Raw genomic sequence first — 22,471 nt, 5'->3', positions numbered from 1 at the left:
TCCCCCACAACCTATCCTGCCCATGCCCACACCCCTGTATATGAGGGTGACCCATGTCCCTCACCCTCCATGCTCGAATGGAAGGCCTGTGTGTCCTGAGGGGAGCACCAGACAGGCATCTCTCAGGCCAGGCAGACACCTGCAGTACCTGTTAAGCTCCAAAGCCTGTACATTCCCAAGATGCAACAGGTCACTATGCAAATCAGGCAGCCCTTGCCACACCCTCCCCGCCTCTGGCCTCTGCCGCTTTCCGTACGTGCAGCTCAGCTTTTTCTTACCCAGAGGCAGACTTCCGTTTTAGCAAACAGGTGGGTTGCAGTGGGTCCAGGACGCCATTTGGAGACAAAGCCTGCGGCCCAGTCAAAGGAGGACTACCTGCCACAGGCCATGGGGTCAGAAGCCTACAAAAGGAAGCGCGCCTCGGAATACAGGATCTCACTTGCTCAAGAGCCTTGCCTCCCACCATGGGAAGCAGCTCTAAAGGAACCTTGCGAAAATCATATTTTGAGCGATACTGCGTCATGCTAGGCAAATTGTGAGTCAGAAAAGCAACTTCATTTTGAGACGCCCTGACCTACGGGAAGGAAAAGCTTTCAAGGTCAGAAGAGGGACTTTTCCCTGACCGGGAATCGAACCCAGGCCGCGGCGGTGAGAGCGCCGAATCCTAACCACTAGACCACCAGGGAGCCCAGAGCCGTGCAGCAAAAGTTCATACACTGCTCTCCGAGTGACAAAGCTCATGGGGGCTGAAAACATATTTTATTCTACAGCAAATATGAATCGGAACTTAATCCTCATGATGCCACCAGACTGCCTGTCACTTCCAGGCACAGGCCATCCTCTCCCCCTTGCTACTGAACCGATGAATTCCTGCACAATCAGGATCCCCGGGAAAACACAAGAGGGACACCTAGTGGCTGCTGATGGCGCACAGACAGCTGGTACACCTTCTCTCACCTATCTCGTTATTCAGCTTGCTGGAAGAATACATTGCGCTTAAGCGATTCAAGAGTGCAAAGGAGAAGAGTGCTCCAAAGTAGATGTATGCATCACAGCAGGGTTTTCCAGCAATTTACCTTTCTGTTGAGCTGGTACTGCACTTCACGCCAACATAGAGCACCTGACTGGGTGGGGGACTGCGTGCGCACAAAGGTGGCTTAGGTCAATGGGGGCAAAGCAACCTGGGGCACAGGAGAACAAGCCCCATTCCTTCGCTTTCATCTATTGGGAGGGGTGCCTTTTTAAAGACCTTCTTTTAAAAAAAAAAACACAGACAAATTAAGCAATCTATGCTTTAGAGGGATCTTCCCTGACCGGGAATCGAACCCGGGCCGCGGCGGTGAAAGCGCCGAATTCTAGCCACTAGACCACCAGGGAGTAGATGCTCTAGTGTGCCTGCCTTGCTCACCCCCTTATTGTGACTAAGCTAACTCCAATATAAAAATTAACGGTAAAGTCCGAGTGGGAGAAAGTTAGGTGTCACACAGTGTGTTTGTTATAAGCAATTACTTTTAACCTCCTGCAAAAGCCTTTTAACTCTGCAATCACCTCTTGCTGGACAGCTGGTGCTACAGCAGCAAGCATAAAAAGGTAGTTGAAGAAAGTAAATCCTTGGGTCTCACCAGGGTGGCCGAGTGGTTAAGGCGTTGGACTTAAGATCCAATGGACGTTTGTCCGCATGGGTTCGAGCCCCATTCCTGGTATGGGTTTTCAGCAGGTTTGTAGGAACGTGCAGATGCTTTTGAAAAGCATTTTCCTCCGCCCTCCTCGGCCTCCCACTGCCCCTCCCCAACGGTCCCCGTTCAAGCCTCAGGTGTGGAGTCTGCTGCTACTCTTCTACCAGCATGGATGCTTCCCAGAGCAATGAAGTGCCATCTACACAGAGCCCCTGCCTAGAGAAATACAGGTCCTATGTCTTTTTCCACTATAGGGAGCAGGAGAAACTGATTGCTTCCTGGGCAACATGGGTCTGCCGCTAGAATTTGCAGATTTCTCCCCTTTTTTTGATTTACGCCTACAGGCTCCCCCTTCCCAGTGGAGCAGGATCTGCTGATGCAGGCCCGGCTGGCTCAAACGTGCAAAGGGTTCTCCACAGGCCTCTGGGAAAGAAATTGAGCAGAGTTTCCTGCCCCGCCTCCTCTCGCCTTCCGAACGGGCAATGCCCTGACGGGTCCCCCACAACCTATCCTGCCCATGCCCACACCCCTGTATATGAGGGTGACCCATGTCCCTCACCCTCCATGCTCGAATGGAAGGCCTGTGTGTCCTGAGGGGAGCACCAGACAGGCATCTCTCAGGCCAGGCAGATACCTGCAGTACCTGTTAAGCTCCAAAGCCTGTACATTCCCAAGATGCAACAGGTCACTATGCAAATCAGGCAGCCCTTGCCACACCCTCCCCGCCTCTGGCCTCTGCCGCTTTCCGTACGTGCAGCTCAGCTTTTTCTTACCCAGAGGCAGACTTCCGTTTTAGCAAACAGGTGGGTTGCAGTGGGTCCAGGACGCCATTTGGAGACAAAGCCTGCGGCCCAGTCAAAGGAGGACTACCTGCCACAGGCCATGGGGTCAGAAGCCTACAAAAGGAAGCGCGCCTCGGAATACAGGATCTCACTTGCTCAAGAGCCTTGCCTCCCACCATGGGAAGCAGCTCTAAAGGAACCTTGCGAAAATCATATTTTGAGCGATACTGCGTCATGCTAGGCAAATTGTGAGTCAGAAAAGCAACTTCATTTTGAGAAGCCCTGACCTACGGGAAGGAAAAGCTTTCAAGGTCAGAAGAGGGACTTTTCCCTGACCGGGAATCGAACCCGGGCCGCGGCGGTGAGAGCGCCGAATCCTAACCACTAGACCACCAGGGAGCCCAGAGCTGTGCAGCAAAAGTTCATACACTGCTCTCCGAGTGACAAAGCTCATGGGGGCTGAAAACATATTTTATTCTACAGCAAATATGAATCGGAACTTAATCCTCATGATGCCACCAGACTGCCTGTCACTTCCAGGCACAGGCCATCCTCTCCCCCTTGCTACTGAACCGATGAATTCCTGCACAATCAGGATCCCCGGGAAAACACAAGAGGGACACCTAGTGGCTGCTGATGGCGCACAGACAGCTGGTACACCTTCTCTCACCTATCTCGTTATTCAGCTTGCTCGAAGAATACATTGCGCTTAAGCGATTCAAGAGTGCAAAGGAGAAGAGTGCTCCAAAGTAGATGTATGCATCACAGCAGGGTTTTCCAGCAATTTACCTTTCTGTTGAGCTGGTACTGCACTTCACGCCAACATAGAGCACCTGACTGGGTGGGGGACTGCGTGCGCACAAAGGTGGCTTAGGTCAATGGGGGTAAAGCAACCTGGGGCACAGGAGAACAAGCCCCATTCCTCCGCTTTCATCTATTGGGAGGGGTGCCTTTTTAAAGACCTTCTTTTAAAAAAGATACACAGACAAATTAAGCAATCTGTGCTTTAGAGCGATCTTCCCTGACCGGGAATCGAACCCGGGCCGCGGCGGTGAAAGCGCCGAATCCTAGCCACTAGACCACCAGGGAGTAGATGCTCTAGTGTGCCTGCCTTGCTCACCCCCTTATTGTGACTAAGCTAACTCCAATATAAAAATTAACGGTAAGGTCCGAGTGGGAGAAAGTTAGGTGTCACACAGTGTGTTTGTTATAAGCAATTACTTTTAACCTCCTGCAAAAGCCTTTTAACTCTGCAATCACCTCTTGCTGGACAGCTGGTGCTACAGCAGCAAGCATAAAAAGGGAGTTGAAGAAAGTAAATCCTTGGGTCTCACCAGGGTGGCCGAGTGGTTAAGGCGTTAGACTTAAGATCCAATGGACGTTTGTCCGCATGGGTTCGAGCCCCATTCCTGGTATGGGTTTTCAGCAGGTTTGTAGGAACGTGCAGATGCTTTTGAAAAGCATTTTCCTCCGCCCTCCTCGGCCTCCCACTGCCCCTCCCCAACGGTCCCCATTCAAGCCTCAGGTGTGGAGTCTGCTGCTACTCTTCTACCAGCATGGATGCTTCCCAGAGCAATGAAGTGCCATCTACACAGAGCCCCTGCCTAGAGAAATACACCTCCTATGTCTTTTTCCACTATAGGGAGCAGGAGAAACTGATTGCTTCCTGGGCAACATGGGTCTGCCGCTAGAATTTGCAGATTTCTCCCCTTTTTTTGATTTACGCCTACAGGCTCCCCCTTCCCAGTGGAGCAGGATCTGCTGATGCAGGCCCGGCTGGCTCAAACGTGCAAAGGGTTCTCCACAGGCCTCTGGGAAAGAAATTGAGCAGAGTTTCCTGCCCCGCCTCCTCTCGCCTTCCGAACGGGCAATGCCCTGACGGGTCCCCCACAACCTATCCTGCCCATGCCCACACCCCTGTATATGAGGGTGACCCATGTCCCTCACCCTCCATGCTCGAATGGAAGGCCTGTGTGTCCTGAGGGGAGCACCAGACAGGCATCTCTCAGGCCAGGCAGATACCTGCAGTACCTGTTAAGCTCCAAAGCCTGTACATTCCCAAGATGCAACAGGTCACTATGCAAATCAGGCAGCCCTTGCCACACCCTCCCCGCCTCTGGCCTCTGCCGCTTTCCGTACGTGCAGCTCAGCTTTTTCTTACCCAGAGGCAGACTTCCGTTTTAGCAAACAGGTGGGTTGCAGTGGGTCCAGGACGCCATTTGGAGACAAAGCCTGCGGCCCAGTCAAAGGAGGACTACCTGCCACAGGCCATGGGGTCAGAAGCCTACAAAAGGAAGCGCGCCTCGGAATACAGGATCTCACTTGCTCAAGAGCCTTGCCTCCCACCATGGGAAGCAGCTCTAAAGGAACCTTGCGAAAATCATATTTTGAGCGATACTGCGTCATGCTAGGCAAATTGTGAGTCAGAAAAGCAACTTCATTTTGAGACGCCCTGACCTACGGGAAGGAAAAGCTTTCAAGGTCAGAAGAGGGACTTTTCCCTGACCGGGAATCGAACCCGGGCCGCGGCGGTGAGAGCGCCGAATCCTAACCACTAGACCACCAGGGAGCCCAGAGCTGTGCAGCAAAAGTTCATACACTGCTCTCCGAGTGACAAAGCTCATGGGGGCTGAAAACATATTTTATTCTACAGCAAATATGAATCGGAACTTAATCCTCATGATGCCACCAGACTGCCTGTCACTTCCAGGCACAGGCCATCCTCTCCCCCTTGCTACTGAACCGATGAATTCCTGCACAATCAGGATCCCCGGGAAAACACAAGAGGGACACCTAGTGGCTGCTGATGGCGCACAGACAGCTGGTACACCTTCTCTCACCTATCTCGTTATTCAGCTTGCTGGAAGAATACATTGCGCTTAAGCGATTCAAGAGTGCAAAGGAGAAGAGTGCTCCAAAGTAGATGTATGCATCACAGCAGGGTTTTCCAGCAATTTACCTTTCTGTTGAGCTGGTACTGCACTTCACGCCAACATAGAGCACCTGACTGGGTGGGGGACTGCGTGCGCACAAAGGTGGCTTAGGTCAATGGGGGCAAAGCAACCTGGGGCACAGGAGAACAAGCCCCATTCCTTCGCTTTCATCTATTGGGAGGGGTGCCTTTTTAAAGACCTTCTTTTAAAAAAGATACACAGACAAATTAAGCAATCTATGCTTTAGAGGGATCTTCCCTGACCGGGAATCGAACCCGGGCCGCGGCGGTGAAAGCGCCGAATCCTAGCCACTAGACCACCAGAGAGTAGATGCTCTAGTGTGCCTGCCTTGCTCACCCCCTTATTGTGACTAAGCTAACTCCAATATAAAAATTAACGGTAAAGTCCGAGTGGGAGAAAGTTAGGTGTCACACAGTGTGTTTGTTATAAGCAATTACTTTTAACCTCCTGCAAAAGCCTTTTAACTCTGCAATCACCTCTTGCTGGACAGCTGGTGCTACAGCAGCAAGCATAAAAAGGTAGTTGAAGAAAGTAAATCCTTGGGTCTCACCAGGGTGGCCGAGTGGTTAAGGCGTTGGACTTAAGATCCAATGGACGTTTGTCCGCATGGGTTCGAGCCCCATTCCTGGTATGGGTTTTCAGCAGGTTTGTAGGAACGTGCAGATGCTTTTGAAAAGCATTTTCCTCCGCCCTCCTCGGCCTCCCACTGCCCCTCCCCAACGGTCCCCATTCAAGCCTCAGGTGTGGAGTCTGCTGCTACTCTTCTACCAGCATGGATGCTTCCCAGAGCAATGAAGTGCCATCTACACAGAGCCCCTGCCTAGAGAAATACACCTCCTATGTCTTTTTCCACTATAGGGAGCAGGAGAAACTGATTGCTTCCTGGGCAACATGTGTCTGCCGCTAGAATTTGCAGATTTCTCCCCTTTTTTTGATTTACGCCTACAGGCTCCCCCTTCCCAGTGGAGCAGGATCTGCTGATGCAGGCCCGGCTGGCTCAAACGTGCAAAGGGTTCTCCACAGGCCTCTGGGAAAGAAATTGAGCAGAGTTTCCTGCCCCGCCTCCTCTCGCCTTCCGAACGGGCAATGCCCTGACGGGTCCCCCACAACCTATCCTGCCCATGCCCACACCCCTGTATATGAGGGTGACCCATGTCCCTCACCCTCCATGCTCGAATGGAAGGCCTGTGTGTCCTGAGGGGAGCACCAGACAGGCATCTCTCAGGCCAGGCAGACACCTGCAGTACCTGTTAAGCTCCAAAGCCTGTACATTCCCAAGATGCAACAGGTCACTATGCAAATCAGGCAGCCCTTGCCACACCCTCCCCGCCTCTGGCCTCTGCCGCTTTCCGTACGTGCAGCTCAGCTTTTTCTTACCCAGAGGCAGACTTCCGTTTTAGCAAACAGGTGGGTTGCAGTGGGTCCAGGACGCCATTTGGAGACAAAGCCTGCGGCCCAGTCAAAGGAGGACTACCTGCCACAGGCCATGGGGTCAGAAGCCTACAAAAGGAAGCGCGCCTCGGAATACAGGATCTCACTTGCTCAAGAGCCTTGCCTCCCACCATGGGAAGCAGCTCTAAAGGAACCTTGCGAAAATCATATTTTGAGCGATACTGCGTCATGCTAGGCAAATTGTGAGTCAGAAAAGCAACTTCATTTTGAGAAGCCCTGACCTACGGGAAGGAAAAGCTTTCAAGGTCAGAAGAGGGACTTTTCCCTGACCGGGAATCGAACCCGGGCCGCGGCGGTGAGAGCGCCGAATCCTAACCACTAGACCACCAGGGAGCCCAGAGCCGTGCAGCAAAAGTTCATACACTGCTCTCCGAGTGACAAAGCTCATGGGGGCTGAAAACATATTTTATTCTACAGCAAATATGAATCGGAACTTAATCCTCATGGTGCCACCAGACTGCCTGTCACTTCCAGGCACAGGCCATCCTCTCCCCCTTGCTACTGAACCGATGAATTCCTGCACAATCAGGATCCCCGGGAAAACACAAGAGGGACACCTAGTGGCTGCTGATGGCGCACAGACAGCTGGTACACCTTCTCTCACCTATCTCGTTATTCAGCTTGCTGGAAGAATACATTGCGCTTAAGCGATTCAAGAGTGCAAAGGAAAAGAGTGCTCCAAAGTAGATGTATGCATCACAGCAGGGTTTTCCAGCAATTTACCTTTCTGTTGAGCTGGTACTGCACTTCACGCCAACATAGAGCACCTGACTGGGTGGGGGACTGCGTGCGCACAAAGGTGGCTTAGGTCAATGGGGGTAAAGCAACCTGGGGCACAGGAGAACAAGCCCCATTCCTCCGCTTTCATCTATTGGGAGGGGTGCCTTTTTAAAGACCTTCTTTTAAAAAAGATACACAGACAAATTAAGCAATCTATGCTTTAGAGGGATCTTCCCTGACCGGGAATTGAACCCGGGCCGCGGCGGTGAAAGCGCCGAATCCTAGCCACTAGACCACCAGGGAGTAGATGCTCTAGTGTGCCTGCCTTGCTCACCCCCTTATTGTGACTAAGCTAACTCCAATATAAAAATTAACGGTAAGGTCCGAGTGGGAGAAAGTTAGGTGTCACACAGTGTGTTTGTTATAAGCAATTACTTTTAACCTCCTGCAAAAGCCTTTTAACTCTGCAATCACCTCTTGCTGGACAGCTGGTGCTACAGCAGCAAGCATAAAAAGGGAGTTGAAGAAAGTAAATCCTTGGGTCTCACCAGGGTGGCCGAGTGGTTAAGGCGTTGGACTTAAGATCCAATGGACGTTTGTCCGCATGGGTTCGAGCCCCATTCCTGGTATGGGTTTTCAGCAGGTTTGTAGGAACGTGCAGATGCTTTTGAAAAGCATTTTCCTCCGCCCTCCTCGGCCTCCCACTGCCCCTCCCCAACGGTCCCCATTCAAGCCTCAGGTGTGGAGTCTGCTGCTACTCTTCTACCAGCATGGATGCTTCCCAGAGCAATGAAGTGCCATCTACACAGAGCCCCTGCCTAGAGAAATACACCTCCTATGTCTTTTTCCACTATAGGGAGTAGGAGAAACTGATTGCTTCCTGGGCAACATGGGTCTGCCGCTAGAATTTGCAGATTTCTCCCCTTTTTTTGATTTACGCCTACAGGCTCTCCCTTCCCAGTGGAGCAGGATCTGCTGATGCAGGCCCGGCTGGCTCAAACGTGCAAAGGGTTCTCCACAGGCCTCTGGGAAAGAAATTGAGCAGAGTTTCCTGCCCCGCCTCCTCTCGCCTTCCGAACGGGCAATGCCCTGACGGGTCCCCCACAACCTATCCTGCCCATGCCCACACCCCTGTATATGAGGGTGACCCATGTCCCTCACCCTCCATGCTCGAATGGAAGGCCTGTGTGTCCTGAGGGGAGCACCAGACAGGCATCTCTCAGGCCAGGCAGACACCTGCAGTACCTGTTAAGCTCCAAAGCCTGTACATTCCCAAGATGCAACAGGTCACTATGCAAATCAGGCAGCCCTTGCCACACCCTCCCCGCCTCTGGCCTCTGCCGCTTTCCGTACGTGCAGCTCAGCTTTTTCTTACCCAGAGGCAGACTTCCGTTTTAGCAAACAGGTGGGTTGCAGTGGGTCCAGGACGCCATTTGGAGACAAAGCCTGCTGCCCAGTCAAAGGAGGACTACCTGCCACAGGCCATGGGGTCAGAAGCCTACAAAAGGAAGCGCGCCTCGGAATACAGGATCTCACTTGCTCAAGAGCCTTGCCTCCCACCATGGGAAGCAGCTCTAAAGGAACCTTGCGAAAATCATATTTTGAGCGATACTGCGTCATGCTAGGCAAATTGTGAGTCAGAAAAGCAACTTCATTTTGAGACGCCCTGACCTACGGGAAGGAAAAGCTTTCAAGGTCAGAAGAGGGACTTTTCCCTGACCGGGAATCGAACCCGGGCCGCGGCGGTGAGAGCGCCGAATCCTAACCACTAGACCACCAGGGAGCCCAGAGCCGTGCAGCAAAAGTTCATACACTGCTCTCCGAGTGACAAAGCTCATGGGGGCTGAAAACATATTTTATTCTACAGCAAATATGAATCAGAACTTAATCCTCATGATGCCACCAGACTGCCTGTCACTTCCAGGCACAGGCCATCCTCTCCCCCTTGCTACTGAACCGATGAATTCCTGCACAATCAGGATTCCCGGGAAAACACAAGAGGGACACCTAGTGGCTGCTGATGGCGCACAGACAGCTGGTAAACCTTCTCTCACCTATCTCGTTATTCAGCTTGCTGGAAGAATACATTGCGCTTAAGCGATTCAAGAGTGCAAAGGAGAAGAGTGCTCCAAAGTAGATGTATGCATCACAGCAGGGTTTTCCAGCAATTTACCTTTCTGTTGAGCTGGTACTGCACTTCACGCCAACATAGAGCACCTGACTGGGTGGGGGACTGCGTGCGCACAAAGGTGGCTTAGGTCAATGGGGGCAAAGCAACCTGGGGCACAGGAGAACAAGCCCCATTCCTTCGCTTTCATCTATTGGGAGGGGTGCCTTTTTAAAGACCTTCTTTTAAAAAAGATACACAGACAAATTAAGCAATCTATGCTTTAGAGGGATCTTCCCTGACCGGGAATCGAACCCGGGCCGCGGCGGTGAAAGCGCCGAATCCTAGCCACTAGACCACCAGGGAGTAGATGCTCTAGTGTGCCTGCCTTGCTCACCCCCTTATTGTGACCTAGCTAACTCCAATATAAAAATTAACGGTAAAGTCCGAGTGGGAGAAAGTTAGGTGTCACACAGTGTGTTTGTTATAAGCAATTACTTTTAACCTCCTGCAAAAGCCTTTTAACTCTGCAATCACCTCTTGCTGGACAGCTGGTGCTACAGCAGCAAGCATAAAAAGGTAGTTGAAGAAAGTAAACCCTTGGGTCTCACCAGGGTGGCCGAGTGGTTAAGGCGTTGGACTTAAGATCCAATGGACGTTTGTCCGCATGGGTTCGAGCCCCATTCCTGGTATGGGTTTTCAGCAGGTTTGTAGGAACGTGCAGATGCTTTTGAAAAGCATTTTCCTCCGCCCTCCTCGGCCTCCCACTGCCCCTCCCCAACGGTCCCCATTCAAGCCTCAGGTGTGGAGTCTGCTGCTACTCTTCTACCAGCATGGATGCTTCCCAGAGCAATGAAGTGCCATCTACACAGAGCCCCTGCCTAGAGAAATACACCTCCTATGTCTTTTTCCACTATAGGGAGCAGGAGAAACTGATTGCTTCCTGGGCAACATGGGTCTGCCGCTAGAATTTGCAGATTTCTCCCCTTTTTTTGATTTACGCCTACAGGCTCCCCCTTCCCAGTGGAGCAGGGTCTGCTGATGCAGGCCCGGCTGGCTCAAACGTGCAAAGGGTTCTCCACAGGCCTCTGGGAAAGAAATTGAGCAGAGTTTCCTGCCCCGCCTCCTCTTGCCTTCCGAACGGGCAATGCCCTGACGGGTCCCCCACAACCTATCCTGCCCATGCCCACACCCCTGTATATGAGGGTGACCCATGTCCCTCACCCTCCATGCTCGAATGGAAGGCCTGTGTGTCCTGAGGGGAGCACCAGACAGGCATCTCTCAGGCCAGGCAGACACCTGCAGTACCTGTTAAGCTCAAAAGCCTGTACATTCCCAAGATGCAACAGGTCACTATGCAAATCAGGCAGCCCTTGCCACACCCTCCCCGCCTCTGGCCTCTGCCGCTTTCCGTACGTGCAGCTCAGCTTTTTCTTACCCAGAGGCAGACTTCCGTTTTAGCAAACAGGTGGGTTGCAGTGGGTCCAGGACGCCATTTGGAGACAAAGCCTGCGGCCCAGTCAAAGGAGGACTACCTGCCACAGGCCATGGGGTCAGAAGCCTACAAAAGGAAGCGCGCCTCGGAATACAGGATCTCACTTGCTCAAGAGCCTTGCCTCCCACCGTGGGAAGCAGCTCTAAAGGAACCTTGCGAAAATCATATTTTGAGCGATACTGCGTCATGCTAGGCAAATTGTGAGTCAGAAAAGCAACTTCATTTTGAGAAGCCCTGACCTACGGGAAGGAAAAGCTTTCAAGGTCAGAAGAGGGACTTTTCCCTGACTGGGAATCGAACCCAGGCCGCGGCGGTGAGAGCGCCGAATCCTAACCACTAGACCACCAGGGAGCCCAGAGCTGTGCAGCAAAAGTTCATACACTGCTCTCCGAGTGACAAAGCTCATGGGGGCTGAAAACATATTTTATTCTACAGCAAATATGAATCGGAACTTAATCCTCATGATGCCACCAGACTGCCTGTCACTTCCAGGCACAGGCCATCCTCTCCCCCTTGCTACTGAACCGATGAATTCCTGCACAATCAGGATCCCCGGGAAAACACAAGAGGGACACCTAGTGGCTGCTGATGGCGCACAGACAGCTGGTACACCTTCTCTCACCTATCTCGTTATTCAGCTTGCTGGAAGAATACATTGCGCTTAAGCGATTCAAGAGTGCAAAGGAGAAGAGTGCTCCAAAGTAGATGTATGCATCACAGTAGGGTTTTCCAGCAATTTACCTTTCTGTTGAGCTGGTACTGCACTTCACGCCAACATAGAGCACCTGACTGGGTGGGGGACTGCGTGCGCACAAAGGTGGCTTAGGTCAATGGGGGCAAAGCAACCTGGGGCACAGGAGAACAAGCCCCATTCCTCCGCTTTCATCTATTGGGAGGGGTGCCTTTTTAAAGACCTTCTTTTAAAAAAGATACACAGACAAATGAAGCAATCTATGCTTTAGAGGGATCTTCCCTGACCGGGAATCGAACCCGGGCTGCGGCGGTGAAAGCGCTGAATCCTAGCCACTAGACCACCAGGGAGTAGATGCTCTGGTGTGCCTGCCTTGCTCACCCCCTTATTGTGACTAAGCTAACTCCAATATAAAAATTAACGGTAAAGTCCGAGTGGGAGAAAGTTAGGTGTCACACAGTGTGTTTGTTATAAGCAATTACTTTTAACCTCCTGCAAAAGCCTTTTAACTCTGCAATCACCTCTTGCTGGACAGCTGGTGCTACAGCAGCAAGCATAAAAAGGTAGTTGAAGAAAGTAAATCCTTGGGTCTCACCAGGGTGGCTGAGTGGTTAAGGCGTTGGTCCAATGGACGTTTGTCCGCATGGGTTCGAGCCCCATTCCTGGTATGGGTTTTCAGCAGGTTTGTAGGAACGTGCAGATGCTTTTGAAAAGCATTTTCCTCCGCCCTCCTCGGCCTCCCACTGCCCCTCCCCAACGGTCCCCATTCAAGCCTCAGGTGTGGAGTCTGCTGCTACTCTTCTACCAGCATGGATGCTTCCCAGAGCAATGAAGTGCCATCTACACAGAGCCCCTGCCTAGAGAAATACACCTCCTATGTCTTTTTCCACTATAGGGAGTAGGAGAAACTGATTGCTTCCTGGGCAACATGGGTCTGCCGCTAGAATTTGCAGATTTCTCCCCTTTTTTTGATTTACGCCTACAGGCTCTCCCTTCCCAGTGGAGCAGGATCTGCTGATGCAGGCCCGGCTGGCTCAAACGTGCAAAGGGTTCTCCACAGGCCTCTGGGAAAGAAATTGAGCAGAGTTTCCTGCCCCGCCTCCTCTCGCCTTCCGAACGGGCAATGCCCTGACGGGTCCCCCACAACCTATCCTGCCCATGCCCACACCCCTGTATATGAGGGTGACCCATGTCCCTCACCCTCCATGCTCGAATGGAAGGCCTGTGTGTCCTGAGGGGAGCACCAGACAGGCATCTCTCAGGCCAGGCAGACACCTGCAGTACCTGTTAAGCTCCAAAGCCTGTACATTCCCAAGATGCAACAGGTCACTATGCAAATCAGGCAGCCCTTGCCACACCCTCCCCGCCTCTGGCCTCTGCCGCTTTCCGTACGTGCAGCTCAGCTTTTTCTTACCCAGAGGCAGACTTCCGTTTTAGCAAACAGGTGGGTTGCAGTGGGTCCAGGACGCCATTTGGAGACAAAGCCTGCGGCCCAGTCAAAGGAGGACTACCTGCCACAGGCCATGGGGTCAGAAGCCTACAAAAGGAAGCGCGCCTCGGAATACAGGATCTCACTTGCTCAAGAGCCTTGCCTTCCACCATGGGAAGCAGCTCTAAAGGAACCTTGCGAAAATCATATTTTGAGCGATACTGCGTCATGCTAGGCAAATTGTGAGTCAGAAAAGCAACTTCATTTTGAGACGCCCTGACCTACGGGAAGGAAAATCTTTCAAGGTCAGAAGAGGGACTTTTCCCTGACCGGGAATCGAACCCGGGCCGCGGCGGTGAGAGCGCCGAATCCTAACCACTAGACCACCAGGGAGCCCAGAGCCGTGCAGCAAAAGTTCATACACTGCTCTCCGAGTGACAAAGCTCATGGGGGCTGAAAACATATTTTATTCTACAGCAAATATGAATCGGAACTTAATCCTCATGATGCCACCAGACTGCCTGTCACTTCCAGGCACAGGCCATCCTCTCCCCCTTGCTACTGAACCGATGAATTCCTGCACAATCAGGATCCCCGGGAAAACACAAGAGGGATACCTAGTGGCTGCTGATGGCGCACAGACAGCTGGTACACCTTCTCTCACCTATCTCGTTATTCAGCTTGCTGGAAGAATACATTGCGCTTAAGCGATTCAAGAGTGCAAAGGAGAAGAGTGCTCCAAAGTAGATGTATGCATCACAGCAGGGTTTTCCAGCAATTTACCTTTCTGTTGAGCTGGTACTGCACTTCACGCCAACATAGAGCACCTGACTGGGTGGGGGACTGCGTGCGCACAAAGGTGGCTTAGGTCAATGGGGGCAAAGCAACCTGGGGCACAGGAGAACAAGCCCCATTCCTTCGCTTTCATCTATTGGGAGGGGTGCCTTTTTAAAGACCTTCTTTTAAAAAAGATACACAGACAAATTAAGCAATCTATGCTTTAGAAGGATCTTCCCTGACCGGGAATCGAACTCGGGCCGCAGCGGTGAAAGCGCCGAATTCTAGCCACTAGACCACCAGGGAGTAGATGCTCTAGTGTGCCTGCCTTGCTCACCCCCTTATTGTGACTAAGCTAACTCCAATATAAAAATTAACGGTAAAGTCCGAGTGGGAGAAAGTTAGGTGTCACACAGTGTGTTTGTTATAAGCAATTACTTTTAACCTCCTGCAAAAGCCTTTTAACTCTGCAATCACCTCTTGCTGGACAGCTGGTGCTACAGCAGCAAGCATAAAAAGGTAGTTGAAGAAAGTAAATCCTTGGGTCTCACCAGGGTGGCTGAGTAGTTAAGGCGTTGGACTTAAGATCCAATGGACGTTTGTCCGCATGGGTTCGAGCCCCATTCCTGGTATGGGTTTTCAGCAGGTTTGTAGGAACGTGCAGATGCTTTTGAAAAGCATTTTCCTCCGCCCTCCTCGGCCTCCCACTGCCCCTCCCCAACGGTCCCCATTCAAGCCTCAGGTGTGGAGTCTGCTGCTACTCTTCTACCAGCATGGATGCTTCCCAGAGCAATGAAGTGCCATCTACACAGAGCCCCTGCCTAGAGAAATACACCTCCTATGTCTTTTTCCACTATAGGGAGCAGGAGAAAGTGATTGCTTCCTGGGCAACATGGGTCTGCCGCTAGAATTTGCAGATTTCTCCCCTTTTTTTGATTTACGCCTACAGGCTCCCCCTTCCCAGTGGAGCAGGATCTGCTGATGCAGGCCCGGCTGGCTCAAACGTGCAAAGGGTTCTCCACAGGCCTCTGGGAAAGAAATTGAGCAGAGTTTCCTGCCCCGCCTCCTCTCGCCTTCCGAACGGGCAATGCCCTGACGGGTCCCCCACAACCTATCCTGCCCATGCCCACACCCCTGTATATGAGGGTGACCCATGTCCCTCACCCTCCATGCTCGAATGGAAGGCCTGTGTGTCCTGAGGGGAGCACCAGACAGGCATCTCTCAGGCCAGGCAGACACCTGCAGTACCTGTTAAGCTCCAAAGCCTGTACATTCCCAAGATGCAACAGGTCACTATGCAAATCAGGCAGCCCTTGCCACACCCTCCCCGCCTCTGGCCTCTGCCGCTTTCCGTACGTGCAGCTCAGCTTTTTCTTACCCAGAGGCAGACTTCCGTTTTAGCAAACAGGTGGGTTGCAGTGGGTCCAGGACGCCATTTGGAGACAAAGCCTGCAGCCCAGCCAAAGGAGGACTACCTGCCACAGGCCATGGGGTCAGAAGCCTACAAAAGGAAGCGCGCCTCGGAATACAGGATCTCACTTGCTCAAGAGCCTTGCCTCCCACCATGGGAAGCAGCTCTAAAGGAACCTTGCGAAAATCATATTTTGAGCGATACTGCGTCATGCTAGGCAAATTGTGAGTCAGAAAAGCAACTTCATTTTGAGAAGCCCTGACCTACGGGAAGGAAAAGCTTTCAAGGTCAGAAGAGGGACTTTTCCCTGACCGGGAATCGAACCCGGGCTGCGGCAGTGAAAGCGCCGAATCCTAGCCACTAGACCACCAGGGAGTAGATGCTCTAGTGTGCCTGCCTTGCTCACCCCCTTATTGTGACTAAGCTAACTCCAATATAAAAATTAACGGTAAGGTCCGAGTGGGAGAAAGTTAGGTGTCACACAGTGTGTTTGTTATAAGCAATTACTTTTAACCTCCTGCAAAAGCCTTTTAACTCTGCAATCACCTCTTGCTGGACAGCTGGTGCTACAGCAGCAAGCATAAAAAGGGAGTTGAAGAAAGTAAATCCTTGGGTCTCACCAGGGTGGCCGAGTGGTTAAGGCGTTGGACTTAAGATCCAATGGACGTTTGTCCGCATGGGTTCGAGCCCCATTCCTGGTATGGGTTTTCAGCAGGTTTGTAGGAACGTGCAGATGCTTTTGAAAAGCATTTTCCTCCGCCCTCCTCGGCCTCCCACTGCCCCTCCCCAACGGTCCCCATTCAAGCCTCAGGTGTGGAGTCTGCTGCTACTCTTCTACCAGCATGGATGCTTCCCAGAGCAATGAAGTGCCATCTACACAGAGCCCCTGCCTAGAGAAATACACCTCCTATGTCTTTTTCCACTATAGGGAGCAGGAGAAACTGATTGCTTCCTGGGCAACATGGGTCTGCCGCTAGAATTTGCAGATTTCTCCCCTTTTTTTGATTTACGCCTACAGGCTCTCCCTTCCCAGTGGAGCAGGATCTGCTGATGCAGGCCCGGCTGGCTCAAACGTGCAAAGGGTTCTCCACAGGCCTCTGGGAAAGAAATTGAGCAGAGTTTCCTGCCCCGCCTCCTCTCGCCTTCCGGAGTGCTTCCAAACGGGCAATGCCCTGACGGGTCCCCCACAACCTATCCTGCCCATGCCCACACCCCTGTATATGAGGGTGACCCATGTCCCTCACCCTCCATGCTCGAATGGAAGGCCTGTGTGTCCTGAGGGGAGCACCAGACAGGCATCTCTCAGGCCAGGCAGACACCTGCAGTACCTGTTAAGCTCCAAAGCCTGTACATTCCCAAGATGCAACAGGTCACTATGCAAATCAGGCAGCCCTTGCCACACCCTCCCCGCCTCTGGCCTCTGCCGCTTTCCGTACGTGCAGCTCAGCTTTTTCTTACCCAGAGGCAGACTTCCGTTTTAGCAAACAGGTGGGTTGCAGTGGGTCCAGGACGCCATTTGGAGACAAAGCCTGCGGCCCAGTCAAAGGAGGACTACCTGCCACAGGCCATGGGGTCAGAAGCCTACAAAAGGAAGCGCGCCTCGGAATACAGGATCTCACTTGCTCAAGAGCCTTGCCTCCCACCATGGGAAGCAGCTCTAAAGGAACCTTGCGAAAATCATATTTTGAGCGATACTGCGTCATGCTAGGCAAATTGTGAGTCAGAAAAGCAACTTCATTTTGAGACGCCCTGACCTACGGGAAGGAAAAGCTTTCAAGGTCAGAAGAGGGACTTTTCCCTGACCGGGAATCGAACCCAGGCCGCGGCGGTGAGAGCGCCGAATCCTAACCACTAGACCACCAGGGAGCCCAGAGCCGTGCAGCAAAAGTTCATACACTGCTCTCCGAGTGACAAAGCTCATGGGGGCTGAAAACATATTTTATTCTACAGCAAATATGAATCGGAACTTAATCCTCATGATGCCACCAGACTGCCTGTCACTTCCAGGCACAGGCCATCCTCTCCCCCTTGCTACTGAACCGATGAATTCCTGCACAATCAGGATCCCCGGGAAAACACAAGAGGGACACCTAGTGGCTGCTGATGGCGCACAGACAGCTGGTACACCTTCTCTCACCTATCTCGTTATTTAGCTTGCTGGAAGAATACATTGCGCTTAAGCGATTCAAGAGTGCAAAGGAGAAGAGTGCTCCAAAGTAGATGTATGCATCACAGCAGGGTTTTCCAGCAATTTACCTTTCTGTTGAGCTGGTACTGCACTTCACGCCAACATAGAGCACCTGACTGGGTGGGGGACTGCGTGCGCACAAAGGTGGCTTAGGTCAATGGGGGCAAAGCAACCTGGGGCACAGGAGAACAAGCCCCATTCCTTCGCTTTCATCTATTGGGAGGGGTGCCTTTTTAAAGACCTTCTTTTAAAAAAAAAAACACAGACAAATTAAGCAATCTATGCTTTAGAGGGATCTTCCCTGACCGGGAATCGAACCCGGGCCGCGGCGGTGAAAGCGCCGAATTCTAGCCACTAGACCACCAGGGAGTAGATGCTCTAGTGTGCCTGCCTTGCTCACCCCCTTATTGTGACTAAGCTAACTCCAATATAAAAATTAACGGTAAAGTCCGAGTGGGAGAAAGTTAGGTGTCACACAGTGTGTTTGTTATAAGCAATTACTTTTAACCTCCTGCAAAAGCCTTTTAACTCTGCAATCACCTCTTGCTGGACAGCTGGTGCTACAGCAGCAAGCATAAAAAGGTAGTTGAAGAAAGTAAATCCTTGGGTCTCACCAGGGTGGCCGAGTGGTTAAGGCGTTGGACTTAAGATCCAATGGACGTTTGTCCGCATGGGTTCGAGCCCCATTCCTGGTATGGGTTTTCAGCAGGTTTGTAGGAACGTGCAGATGCTTTTGAAAAGCATTTTCCTCCGCCCTCCTCGGCCTCCCACTGCCCCTCCCCAACGGTCCCCATTCAAGCCTCAGGTGTGGAGTCTGCTGCTACTCTTCTACCAGCATGGATGCTTCCCAGAGCAATGAAGTGCCATCTACACAGAGCCCCTGCCTAGAGAAATACAGGTCCTATGTCTTTTTCCACTATAGGGAGCAGGAGAAACTGATTGCTTCCTGGGCAACATGGGTCTGCCGCTAGAATTTGCAGATTTCTCCCCTTTTTTTGATTTACGCCTACAGGCTCCCCCTTCCCAGTGGAGCAGGATCTGCTGATGCAGGCCCGGCTGGCTCAAACGTGCAAAGGGTTCTCCACAGGCCTCTGGGAAAGAAATTGAGCAGAGTTTCCTGCCCCGCCTCCTCTCGCCTTCCGAACGGGCAATGCCCTGACGGGTCCCCCACAACCTATCCTGCCCATGCCCACACCCCTGTATATGAGGGTGACCCATGTCCCTCACCCTCCATGCTCGAATGGAAGGCCTGTGTGTCCTGAGGGGAGCACCAGACAGGCATCTCTCAGGCCAGGCAGATACCTGCAGTACCTGTTAAGCTCCAAAGCCTGTACATTCCCAAGATGCAACAGGTCACTATGCAAATCAGGCAGCCCTTGCCACACCCTCCCCGCCTCTGGCCTCTGCCGCTTTCCGTACGTGCAGCTCAGCTTTTTCTTACCCAGAGGCAGACTTCCGTTTTAGCAAACAGGTGGGTTGCAGTGGGTCCAGGACGCCATTTGGAGACAAAGCCTGCGGCCCAGTCAAAGGAGGACTACCTGCCACAGGCCATGGGGTCAGAAGCCTACAAAAGGAAGCGCGCCTCGGAATACAGGATCTCACTTGCTCAAGAGCCTTGCCTCCCACCATGGGAAGCAGCTCTAAAGGAACCTTGCGAAAATCATATTTTGAGCGATACTGCGTCATGCTAGGCAAATTGTGAGTCAGAAAAGCAACTTCATTTTGAGAAGCCCTGACCTACGGGAAGGAAAAGCTTTCAAGGTCAGAAGAGGGACTTTTCCCTGACCGGGAATCGAACCCGGGCCGCGGCGGTGAGAGCGCCGAATCCTAACCACTAGACCACCAGGGAGCCCAGAGCTGTGCAGCAAAAGTTCATACACTGCTCTCCGAGTGACAAAGCTCATGGGGGCTGAAAACATATTTTATTCTACAGCAAATATGAATCGGAACTTAATCCTCATGATGCCACCAGACTGCCTGTCACTTCCAGGCACAGGCCATCCTCTCCCCCTTGCTACTGAACCGATGAATTCCTGCACAATCAGGATCCCCGGGAAAACACAAGAGGGACACCTAGTGGCTGCTGATGGCGCACAGACAGCTGGTACACCTTCTCTCACCTATCTCGTTATTCAGCTTGCTCGAAGAATACATTGCGCTTAAGCGATTCAAGAGTGCAAAGGAGAAGAGTGCTCCAAAGTAGATGTATGCATCACAGCAGGGTTTTCCAGCAATTTACCTTTCTGTTGAGCTGGTACTGCACTTCACGCCAACATAGAGCACCTGACTGGGTGGGGGACTGCGTGCGCACAAAGGTGGCTTAGGTCAATGGGGGTAAAGCAACCTGGGGCACAGGAGAACAAGCCCCATTCCTCCGCTTTCATCTATTGGGAGGGGTGCCTTTTTAAAGACCTTCTTTTAAAAAAGATACACAGACAAATTAAGCAATCTGTGCTTTAGAGCGATCTTCCCTGACCGGGAATCGAACCCGGGCCGCGGCGGTGAAAGCGCCGAATCCTAGCCACTAGACCACCAGGGAGTAGATGCTCTAGTGTGCCTGCCTTGCTCACCCCCTTATTGTGACTAAGCTAACTCCAATATAAAAATTAACGGTAAGGTCCGAGTGGGAGAAAGTTAGGTGTCACACAGTGTGTTTGTTATAAGCAATTACTTTTAACCTCCTGCAAAAGCCTTTTAACTCTGCAATCACCTCTTGCTGGACAGCTGGTGCTACAGCAGCAAGCATAAAAAGGGAGTTGAAGAAAGTAAATCCTTGGGTCTCACCAGGGTGGCCGAGTGGTTAAGGCGTTAGACTTAAGATCCAATGGACGTTTGTCCGCATGGGTTCGAGCCCCATTCCTGGTATGGGTTTTCAGCAGGTTTGTAGGAACGTGCAGATGCTTTTGAAAAGCATTTTCCTCCGCCCTCCTCGGCCTCCCACTGCCCCTCCCCAACGGTCCCCATTCAAGCCTCAGGTGTGGAGTCTGCTGCTACTCTTCTACCAGCATGGATGCTTCCCAGAGCAATGAAGTGCCATCTACACAGAGCCCCTGCCTAGAGAAATACACCTCCTATGTCTTTTTCCACTATAGGGAGCAGGAGAAACTGATTGCTTCCTGGGCAACATGGGTCTGCCGCTAGAATTTGCAGATTTCTCCCCTTTTTTTGATTTACGCCTACAGGCTCCCCCTTCCCAGTGGAGCAGGATCTGCTGATGCAGGCCCGGCTGGCTCAAACGTGCAAAGGGTTCTCCACAGGCCTCTGGGAAAGAAATTGAGCAGAGTTTCCTGCCCCGCCTCCTCTCGCCTTCCGAACGGGCAATGCCCTGACGGGTCCCCCACAACCTATCCTGCCCATGCCCACACCCCTGTATATGAGGGTGACCCATGTCCCTCACCCTCCATGCTCGAATGGAAGGCCTGTGTGTCCTGAGGGGAGCACCAGACAGGCATCTCTCAGGCCAGGCAGATACCTGCAGTACCTGTTAAGCTCCAAAGCCTGTACATTCCCAAGATGCAACAGGTCACTATGCAAATCAGGCAGCCCTTGCCACACCCTCCCCGCCTCTGGCCTCTGCCGCTTTCCGTACGTGCAGCTCAGCTTTTTCTTACCCAGAGGCAGACTTCCGTTTTAGCAAACAGGTGGGTTGCAGTGGGTCCAGGACGCCATTTGGAGACAAAGCCTGCGGCCCAGTCAAAGGAGGACTACCTGCCACAGGCCATGGGGTCAGAAGCCTACAAAAGGAAGCGCGCCTCGGAATACAGGATCTCACTTGCTCAAGAGCCTTGCCTCCCACCATGGGAAGCAGCTCTAAAGGAACCTTGCGAAAATCATATTTTGAGCGATACTGCGTCATGCTAGGCAAATTGTGAGTCAGAAAAGCAACTTCATTTTGAGAAGCCCTGACCTACGGGAAGGAAAAGCTTTCAAGGTCAGAAGAGGGACTTTTCCCTGACCGGGAATCGAACCCGGGCCGCGGCGGTGAGAGCGCCGAATCCTAACCACTAGACCACCAGGGAGCCCAGAGCTGTGCAGCAAAAGTTCATACACTGCTCTCCGAGTGACAAAGCTCATGGGGGCTGAAAACATATTTTATTCTACAGCAAATATGAATCGGAACTTAATCCTCATGATGCCACCAGACTGCCTGTCACTTCCAGGCACAGGCCATCCTCTCCCCCTTGCTACTGAACCGATGAATTCCTGCACAATCAGGATCCCCGGGAAAACACAAGAGGGACACCTAGTGGCTGCTGATGGCGCACAGACAGCTGGTACACCTTCTCTCACCTATCTCGTTATTCAGCTTGCTGGAAGAATACATTGCGCTTAAGCGATTCAAGAGTGCAAAGGAGAAGAGTGCTCCAAAGTAGATGTATGCATCACAGCAGGGTTTTCCAGCAATTTACCTTTCTGTTGAGCTGGTACTGCACTTCACGCCAACATAGAGCACCTGACTGGGTGGGGGACTGCGTGCGCACAAAGGTGGCTTAGGTCAATGGGGGTAAAGCAACCTGGGGCACAGGAGAACAAGCCCCATTCCTCCGCTTTCATCTATTGGGAGGGGTGCCTTTTTAAAGACCTTCTTTTAAAAAAGATACACAGACAAATTAAGCAATCTGTGCTTTAGAGCGATCTTCCCTGACCGGGAATCGAACCCGGGCCGCGGCGGTGAAAGCGCCGAATCCTAGCCACTAGACCACCAGGGAGTAGATGCTCTAGTGTGCCTGCCTTGCTCACCCCCTTATTGTGACTAAGCTAACTCCAATATAAAAATTAACGGTAAGGT

The 22,471-nt window shown here is 52.2% G+C and overlaps 29 non-coding genes across 29 annotated transcripts; 9 read left to right on the top strand and 20 right to left on the bottom strand.

Moving 5' to 3' along the window:
• Nucleotides 1-614: 614 nt before the first annotated feature.
• On the bottom strand, nucleotides 615-686 carry TRNAE-CUC (transfer RNA glutamic acid (anticodon CUC)). Its single transcript has one exon. It is a non-coding gene; the product is annotated as a tRNA-Glu (tRNA).
• Nucleotides 687-1,305: 619 nt separating this feature from the next.
• TRNAE-UUC (transfer RNA glutamic acid (anticodon UUC)) lies at nucleotides 1,306-1,377 on the bottom strand. The gene has a single exon. It is a non-coding gene; the product is annotated as a tRNA-Glu (tRNA).
• A 243-nt stretch (nucleotides 1,378-1,620) lies between these two features.
• On the top strand, nucleotides 1,621-1,703 carry TRNAL-UAA (transfer RNA leucine (anticodon UAA)). The gene has a single exon. It is a non-coding gene; the product is annotated as a tRNA-Leu (tRNA).
• Nucleotides 1,704-2,785: 1,082 nt separating this feature from the next.
• On the bottom strand, nucleotides 2,786-2,857 carry TRNAE-CUC (transfer RNA glutamic acid (anticodon CUC)). The gene has a single exon. It is a non-coding gene; the product is annotated as a tRNA-Glu (tRNA).
• A 618-nt stretch (nucleotides 2,858-3,475) lies between these two features.
• TRNAE-UUC (transfer RNA glutamic acid (anticodon UUC)) lies at nucleotides 3,476-3,547 on the bottom strand. Its single transcript has one exon. It is a non-coding gene; the product is annotated as a tRNA-Glu (tRNA).
• A 243-nt stretch (nucleotides 3,548-3,790) lies between these two features.
• On the top strand, nucleotides 3,791-3,873 carry TRNAL-UAA (transfer RNA leucine (anticodon UAA)). Its single transcript has one exon. It is a non-coding gene; the product is annotated as a tRNA-Leu (tRNA).
• Nucleotides 3,874-4,955: 1,082 nt separating this feature from the next.
• TRNAE-CUC (transfer RNA glutamic acid (anticodon CUC)) lies at nucleotides 4,956-5,027 on the bottom strand. The gene has a single exon. It is a non-coding gene; the product is annotated as a tRNA-Glu (tRNA).
• Nucleotides 5,028-5,645: 618 nt separating this feature from the next.
• On the bottom strand, nucleotides 5,646-5,717 carry TRNAE-UUC (transfer RNA glutamic acid (anticodon UUC)). The gene has a single exon. It is a non-coding gene; the product is annotated as a tRNA-Glu (tRNA).
• A 243-nt stretch (nucleotides 5,718-5,960) lies between these two features.
• Nucleotides 5,961-6,043, top strand: TRNAL-UAA (transfer RNA leucine (anticodon UAA)). Its single transcript has one exon. It is a non-coding gene; the product is annotated as a tRNA-Leu (tRNA).
• A 1,082-nt stretch (nucleotides 6,044-7,125) lies between these two features.
• On the bottom strand, nucleotides 7,126-7,197 carry TRNAE-CUC (transfer RNA glutamic acid (anticodon CUC)). The gene has a single exon. It is a non-coding gene; the product is annotated as a tRNA-Glu (tRNA).
• A 618-nt stretch (nucleotides 7,198-7,815) lies between these two features.
• TRNAE-UUC (transfer RNA glutamic acid (anticodon UUC)) lies at nucleotides 7,816-7,887 on the bottom strand. The gene has a single exon. It is a non-coding gene; the product is annotated as a tRNA-Glu (tRNA).
• Nucleotides 7,888-8,130: 243 nt separating this feature from the next.
• TRNAL-UAA (transfer RNA leucine (anticodon UAA)) lies at nucleotides 8,131-8,213 on the top strand. Its single transcript has one exon. It is a non-coding gene; the product is annotated as a tRNA-Leu (tRNA).
• Nucleotides 8,214-9,295: 1,082 nt separating this feature from the next.
• TRNAE-CUC (transfer RNA glutamic acid (anticodon CUC)) lies at nucleotides 9,296-9,367 on the bottom strand. Its single transcript has one exon. It is a non-coding gene; the product is annotated as a tRNA-Glu (tRNA).
• A 618-nt stretch (nucleotides 9,368-9,985) lies between these two features.
• TRNAE-UUC (transfer RNA glutamic acid (anticodon UUC)) lies at nucleotides 9,986-10,057 on the bottom strand. Its single transcript has one exon. It is a non-coding gene; the product is annotated as a tRNA-Glu (tRNA).
• Nucleotides 10,058-10,300: 243 nt separating this feature from the next.
• On the top strand, nucleotides 10,301-10,383 carry TRNAL-UAA (transfer RNA leucine (anticodon UAA)). The gene has a single exon. It is a non-coding gene; the product is annotated as a tRNA-Leu (tRNA).
• Nucleotides 10,384-11,465: 1,082 nt separating this feature from the next.
• Nucleotides 11,466-11,537, bottom strand: TRNAE-CUC (transfer RNA glutamic acid (anticodon CUC)). Its single transcript has one exon. It is a non-coding gene; the product is annotated as a tRNA-Glu (tRNA).
• A 618-nt stretch (nucleotides 11,538-12,155) lies between these two features.
• TRNAE-UUC (transfer RNA glutamic acid (anticodon UUC)) lies at nucleotides 12,156-12,227 on the bottom strand. The gene has a single exon. It is a non-coding gene; the product is annotated as a tRNA-Glu (tRNA).
• A 1,400-nt stretch (nucleotides 12,228-13,627) lies between these two features.
• On the bottom strand, nucleotides 13,628-13,699 carry TRNAE-CUC (transfer RNA glutamic acid (anticodon CUC)). The gene has a single exon. It is a non-coding gene; the product is annotated as a tRNA-Glu (tRNA).
• A 933-nt stretch (nucleotides 13,700-14,632) lies between these two features.
• TRNAL-UAA (transfer RNA leucine (anticodon UAA)) lies at nucleotides 14,633-14,715 on the top strand. Its single transcript has one exon. It is a non-coding gene; the product is annotated as a tRNA-Leu (tRNA).
• A 1,082-nt stretch (nucleotides 14,716-15,797) lies between these two features.
• On the bottom strand, nucleotides 15,798-15,869 carry TRNAE-UUC (transfer RNA glutamic acid (anticodon UUC)). Its single transcript has one exon. It is a non-coding gene; the product is annotated as a tRNA-Glu (tRNA).
• A 243-nt stretch (nucleotides 15,870-16,112) lies between these two features.
• Nucleotides 16,113-16,195, top strand: TRNAL-UAA (transfer RNA leucine (anticodon UAA)). Its single transcript has one exon. It is a non-coding gene; the product is annotated as a tRNA-Leu (tRNA).
• Nucleotides 16,196-17,288: 1,093 nt separating this feature from the next.
• TRNAE-CUC (transfer RNA glutamic acid (anticodon CUC)) lies at nucleotides 17,289-17,360 on the bottom strand. The gene has a single exon. It is a non-coding gene; the product is annotated as a tRNA-Glu (tRNA).
• A 619-nt stretch (nucleotides 17,361-17,979) lies between these two features.
• TRNAE-UUC (transfer RNA glutamic acid (anticodon UUC)) lies at nucleotides 17,980-18,051 on the bottom strand. Its single transcript has one exon. It is a non-coding gene; the product is annotated as a tRNA-Glu (tRNA).
• A 243-nt stretch (nucleotides 18,052-18,294) lies between these two features.
• On the top strand, nucleotides 18,295-18,377 carry TRNAL-UAA (transfer RNA leucine (anticodon UAA)). The gene has a single exon. It is a non-coding gene; the product is annotated as a tRNA-Leu (tRNA).
• A 1,082-nt stretch (nucleotides 18,378-19,459) lies between these two features.
• On the bottom strand, nucleotides 19,460-19,531 carry TRNAE-CUC (transfer RNA glutamic acid (anticodon CUC)). Its single transcript has one exon. It is a non-coding gene; the product is annotated as a tRNA-Glu (tRNA).
• Nucleotides 19,532-20,149: 618 nt separating this feature from the next.
• Nucleotides 20,150-20,221, bottom strand: TRNAE-UUC (transfer RNA glutamic acid (anticodon UUC)). Its single transcript has one exon. It is a non-coding gene; the product is annotated as a tRNA-Glu (tRNA).
• A 243-nt stretch (nucleotides 20,222-20,464) lies between these two features.
• On the top strand, nucleotides 20,465-20,547 carry TRNAL-UAA (transfer RNA leucine (anticodon UAA)). The gene has a single exon. It is a non-coding gene; the product is annotated as a tRNA-Leu (tRNA).
• A 1,082-nt stretch (nucleotides 20,548-21,629) lies between these two features.
• TRNAE-CUC (transfer RNA glutamic acid (anticodon CUC)) lies at nucleotides 21,630-21,701 on the bottom strand. The gene has a single exon. It is a non-coding gene; the product is annotated as a tRNA-Glu (tRNA).
• Nucleotides 21,702-22,319: 618 nt separating this feature from the next.
• On the bottom strand, nucleotides 22,320-22,391 carry TRNAE-UUC (transfer RNA glutamic acid (anticodon UUC)). Its single transcript has one exon. It is a non-coding gene; the product is annotated as a tRNA-Glu (tRNA).
• Nucleotides 22,392-22,471: the final 80 nt, after the last annotated feature.

Source organism: Lissotriton vulgaris, chromosome 4_1, assembly GCF_964263255.1.
Source record: "Lissotriton vulgaris chromosome 4_1, aLisVul1.2, whole genome shotgun sequence".
NCBI classification, from domain to species: Eukaryota; Metazoa; Chordata; class Amphibia; order Caudata; family Salamandridae; genus Lissotriton; species Lissotriton vulgaris.
The sequence above is the reverse complement of the archived record's forward strand: the minus strand, read 5'-3'. Positions and strand labels throughout refer to the sequence as shown.